The sequence below is a fragment of the Notamacropus eugenii genome, chromosome 4, assembly GCF_028372415.1.
Source record: "Notamacropus eugenii isolate mMacEug1 chromosome 4, mMacEug1.pri_v2, whole genome shotgun sequence".
Classification (NCBI taxonomy): Eukaryota; Metazoa; Chordata; class Mammalia; order Diprotodontia; family Macropodidae; genus Notamacropus; species Notamacropus eugenii.
This window is the reverse complement of record NC_092875.1, coordinates 413,438,579-413,444,578: the sequence shown is the minus strand read 5'-3', so window position 1 is coordinate 413,444,578 and position 6,000 is coordinate 413,438,579.

Sequence of the window (6,000 nt, the reverse complement as noted above, 5' to 3'; positions counted from 1 at the left end):
TATGTGACCCTGGAAAAGTCACTTAACCCTGTTTGCCTCAGTTTCCTCACATGTAAAATGAGCTGGAGAGAAAATGTCAAACCACTTCAATATCTTTGCCAAGAAAACCCCAAATGGAGTCACAAAGAATCAAACACCACTAAACAACAACAACAAATCCATGTATACTTCTCATTTTCCTCTCCTCTCCTCCCTTCCAATTTTAGAGTAAATGTTGATCCTTTTTCTTGTCAAAATTAACCCCAATACCTGTGCCCTGGAGTTTACACTGTCCTATGACTTCTCTTTTTTGGATGTCCAAAAGATTTCCTACTGGTCGCATAACAAACATGTTATTAAAGTTTTGTTTATTTCATTAAAAAAAAACACCTTACTTCCTTTTAATACATCCACAAGCTATCATCTTGACTCTTGAGAAACTGATGGAAAATGTAGTTTTCCCTTCTTTACCACTCACCACTCATCCACTCATTCCTTAGAGTCCTGCACTCCAGATGCCATTTCTCAGCAACATCTTGAAACCAATCTCTTAAAAAAAACATCACATTCTTCTTACTACATTCAATGATCTTTCTCAGTCCCTTATTAGCTTTTGCAGAATTTGGTACTGTTATCTTTTCTATGATGTGCTGTGATATGTCAGTCACTCTTCTGTTTCTCTTCCTAGGTGTTCTTTGTTTCCTTAACTGGTTCCTCATTCTCCTTCTGCTCCTTAAATATGAATGTCCCTAGGGACTCTGTCCTTGGTCCTCTTCTTTTCTGTCTCTGTCCTTCAGAGGTTGCTGAGTGCCTATAGTAAGCTTATAGTAAGAAAAGGCTGAGTCGAAATCCTAGCTCAGCACTTTATTCAATGTTACCTCAGGCAAATGACTTAACTTCAATCAGTCTAACTTTCTTCATCTGCAAAATATTTTAGTCATTGCACCTATCTTACAGGTTGTTGTGAGAATCAAATAGGATAACATTTGTAAAGTGTTTTGCAATCCTTAAAGAGCTACAAAAATGCTAGCTATTGTCATCATACACTCTCAGAAATTTTATCCATTCCCATCACTTCAAATATCACTTCTGTATAGATGACTTGCAAAACTTTGTCTTCCCTGAACCTTTCTCCAGAATTCCAGTTCCATCCTACATTCACAAGCTGATATCTCTCTCTGTCTCTCTCACACACACACACACACACACACACACACACACACACACACACACACAGGTGATCATCATCATGTCCAACCAACAACTAAAACTCAACTTATCTAAATATGAACTTAATAAACTTCCTCCAGTCCCTGTCCCCCATCCCCTATTTGTTAAAACTTCTCCATTTTTTATCAATGTCAGTACAATCATCTTAGTTAAAACAGGCATAAAACTTCAGTCATCTTGATTCTTCTCTCTTCCTTACTCCCCCATCATTCACCATTTTGTACTAATGAAGAGGACTGCTCTGGGAAAAGTAGTGGGGAGTTAGAAAATCTGGGTTCAAATTTTGTCTCTGATATATGTACATATGTATAAATATATACCAACCATGACAAGTGGGGCATTCACTTAACCAAGTTCACTTCTCTGAACTAGTTTCCTCATGTGTCAGTGTACTAGAAAGGGCAACAAACTGGAGTCAAGAATATCTGAGTTTAAAAGTCACTAAAATTCTGATTCTTTATCTGTTAAATGTAAATAATGATCCTTATATTATGTAATTGTTGTAAGGAAAATAACCCTCATAGTGCTTCATAAATTTTACCTATTACTATGTAAGAGACAAATTGCCAGACTTGTTACTTCTGCCTCCAACACTGTTTTCTCTGTGCTTTTCTAGTACTTTGTCTTGCTTTTTCTATTTTCACCATCACTACCTTGATTAAGGTCACTTGTTGCCAGAGATGTTATCTATTTAAATAAATTGCCTATATGATCTTTTTGCCTCCTATCTCCCCTCTTTCAAATATATCATTAACATAGTTGTCTGGGGAATTTCCCAAAGCATCTTTCTAAACACCTAACTCTTCTGTTCAAAAGCCACAAGTAGCTCTTTATTTCTTGTGAAAAAAAAAGTATAAACTCTTTTGATATTTGAGGTCCTCCACAGTCTGATTCTAACTCAACCTTCAACTAATGGAATGTACTTCATTTCCATCAAGGCCCAAGGCAAGTATTAGCTGCTCCATGATGATCCCTCCACGTGAAACCTCTCCCTCATCTCATCTTTCTTATAGCCCCTTTTCTGTATCTCTTTTGCTCTCATCATATTCTATCATGTATCATACCTTCCTTTATCTTTGTGTCTTTGGCCAGGTGTCCGCTGGATCCAAAGGCAATTTCACAGTATAAAGAAATTGAGTCAATGAGGTAAAAAACTATTAAATGTAAAAAGAATCAAAAAATTAGCAAACTATCCAATAAAGATGTAGCAAGAATATAAAACAGGTGTAGCTCTGTACATCCTTATGTACAGTCAATTATAACAGTCCAGGCAAAATTAAATAATTCATCAAAACTGAAAATCTACCCTACTTATTGATACTGGCTTATATAAGTTCCATCAAAAAGTAGACCTTGTTAAACTTAGCCTATCCCCTTCAGGATCTTCACAAGAAAGGGCTATATATCTTCTCTGCTAGCTAATTAGTACAGTGAATAGAGCAGTGGGCCTCAGTTCAAATCCAGCTCAGACATTTATTAGTTTGTGACCCTGAGCAAGTCACTTAATCTCTGTGTGCTTCCTCAACTGTAAAATTGGGATAATAATAGTAACTACTTCCCAAGGTTGGGAAGGATCCAATGAGATAATATTTGTAAAATGCATAGCATAATGCCTGGCACATAGTAGCTGAATAATAGATGCTTGTCACCCTCCTTCTTTCCTTGTCTTTCTCCATTCTATGCATTAATTTTCATTTACTAAAGTGATAAAGCTTGATTAGTTCCTCAGACCCAAAGGTTTGGGCAGAAAGAATAACACCTAAAACACCTATCTATTTGTCATCAGCTCCTTGTAGACAGACATTGGGTTTTATTTTATCTTTTTAGCTTTAGGGTACCTTGCTTATTATGATAGATATTTAAGAAATGTTGAATCTTGTTTTTTTTTTTTATTTGAGTTTCTCTTTCAAAAGTGTAGCAACATGAGCAGATTGTGTACACAGAAAATGGTGACTTGGAAATTAACTGGTGAACTAGAACTCAGTGGCTCTGTATTCTAAGCTAAATTCTTACAGCCTGATTTCAGAAAGTGTCAAATTTCTCATTCCTCAGGCTAATGAATCTTGTTTCATTTATCTCTTTTTGAGGAAAATAGTGTATTACATCAAATATTTCATATCTCCATAGAGGAAATATATTTTGAAGAAGGATTTCTCATTTTAAAATTATTTAAAGGAAACTGAAAAGAGATCTAAGGAAGAAAATTTACAGGGATGGCATAGCCAGTTTTCAAAATTCCCAGGTTAAAAAGAAAATATTGCAAGCAACAAGAAAAAAAATAATGCCTCAGAAAAATTATCAGGATTTCACAAGACCTAACAGATTCTACACTAAAAGACCCTGTCTTGGAACATTATACTTTGAAGCACAAAGAAGCTGGGGTTGCATCCAAGAATAACTTTTCTAGCAAAGGTAAGTATAATCCTGGATGGAAAAAAACAGACATTTGATGAATTGAAAGACTTTCAGGTACTTGTAACAAAAAGAGGAGAACTCAACAGAAAATTCAATGTAAAAGCTCCCGAAGAAATATGAGAAAATCATTGAAGACTAATATAAGGCATTGATTAAGGTCAAACTATTTATTTGTGATACATGAAAATGTTATAAATATTAGTAATTATTTGTTATTATTAGTAGGAATAGTCTGAAAACTGTTATAACTAAGGCAGTTTGAAAGAAAGGTTGGGGCTGAGTTGAATAGAATGACATGATTCTATAAAACAAAATTGGATAGAAAACATTACAAAGAGAAATTATCTCATAAAAATAGGGCATGTAAGGAAGAATTAATACAGAGGAAGCAGGTTAGGGTAGGGGGCTAGAAATACCTTACTCTTAGTTAAACAGGAAACAAAGTATACACACACACACACACACACACACACACACACACACACACATATGTCTGAGAGGTTTAGCAGTCTTCTGAACTTTGAGACAGGTGAGAAAACAGTGCTGGATGGGGGAGGGACTTTTAGAAGGAAGTGTTGATTAAGAGTAGAAGGGTAGGGTAAATAATGAGGGAGTTTCTTTCAGAGGGGAGAGTAAAATAAGGAATTAGAGGTTAAGGGCAGAAGATTGTTGTTGTTGTGTTTGTCCTTAGTTCCGGAAGAGGTCCATGACATCATGATGATGCCATGACTTGCAGTTGACTTTGATTTGAGTGAGGGAGGGCTGTGCAAGGTCACCAACCTCACTTTCTTCTCCTGAGCCATCTGGGTCCAGTGGCCTGATATTCATGTGGTGCAATGTGAGATCTGGCCCTTTCAGGTTAAAGTCTTATCATATTCTCATTCTGAGTGAGATACACCCATTGAATAGACTTAGGGATGGCTCCTTTAATAAAACAAAAAAAAAAATCAAACTGGGAAGGGAAGATCCTCAAGGTTCCTGGGTAAAAGAGAAATAATTACTATTTAGTAATTACAATCACTCTGTGCTAGGTGGGAGGATTTGTTCTCCAGTCTGTGAGCTCCAGAATGAATTGGGTTGAAGGCTTGATCTTTGAGCAAGAAATGTAGCCAGTAAACCCAGAGGAAAAAAGGCAGCTTTGAGGAATGGAGTGTACCTTCCCCCAGGGTAGAACACAGGAGGAGGAGGAGGAGGAGGAGGAGGAGGAGGAGGAGGAGGAGGAGGAGGAGGAGAGCTGCTATTCACTCACAGGTTGTGTTTGTCCTTTGTTCTCAAAGAGGACCATGACATCTAAAATCACATCATCTACAAAAAGACTTTCCCACTACTCAATATTTGTCCCTTCCTGCTAGGATTACCTTCAATTTATCTTATTCTTTGTTTGACATAGCTGTGTGCCTTTCTCCACCCCTACTCCTCCACCCCACTCCAATTAGACTGTGAATTCCCTGAGAGAAGAGACGCTTTTTGCCTTTCTTTCTCTCTCTAGAGCTTGGCTAAGTGTTTTGTCCAACTCTAGGATCCAACTTTCTTAAATGTTGACTTAGTATATTCAAATGATCAAACTATCCCATTTGACCCAACATACCTACTACTGGCTTACCCTGGACACCAGAAAATGTGCTTGAGTTTCACATCCTCTCTAGTCATCTACTTTGCCTACTCCTGCTGGGAAACCCTCCCCACTGCTCCTAATTCACCCCATCTCCCACCCTTCTGGAATGTTCCAAAAACGAAACTCTTTTTCCAGTCACCATCCCCTACAGATACTGTCTATCCTTAAAGTAAGCTTCTAAAAAGGAGAGACTATTTCTTTAAAAAGAAAAAAAAAACACCTTTTTATCCCTATTTAGAATAGTACCTGGCACATAGTAATCCCTTAATAAATTCCTTATGATTTCTTCATTCAAGTCATGACAAACAGGGTAATTTCATTTCTTCCCTGTTAAATTTCATACGCACTTTAAAAATTATATAACAATTTCACAGTTTAATATATAATCCTCTTTTTTGTTTTCTGAATAGTGGAATGTTAGTGCTGATGACTTTTCACAATAAAAATTAAAATTATCTACACACAAGTAACACACTAATAAATTTAAAAATAAGTAATGGAAAAAATATATCAAAAAATTCAAAAATAATAATAAACCATATCACAGAAGACATATTTGCTTTAACACAGGAGAATACTGATGGGACAACAAATTTGGATTTCAGCAAGGAATTTATCAACTTTCTTATGAAATTGCTTTGAAAAGCAAAAAGAAGGCAGTCCAAAGCAGGTCATTCAGGCACAGACTGGACCCCAGCAAACACAGATCAGACCTCAAGGAACTGAATCACTGGCAGCTGAGGCAGTTTCCAGATTTCTCA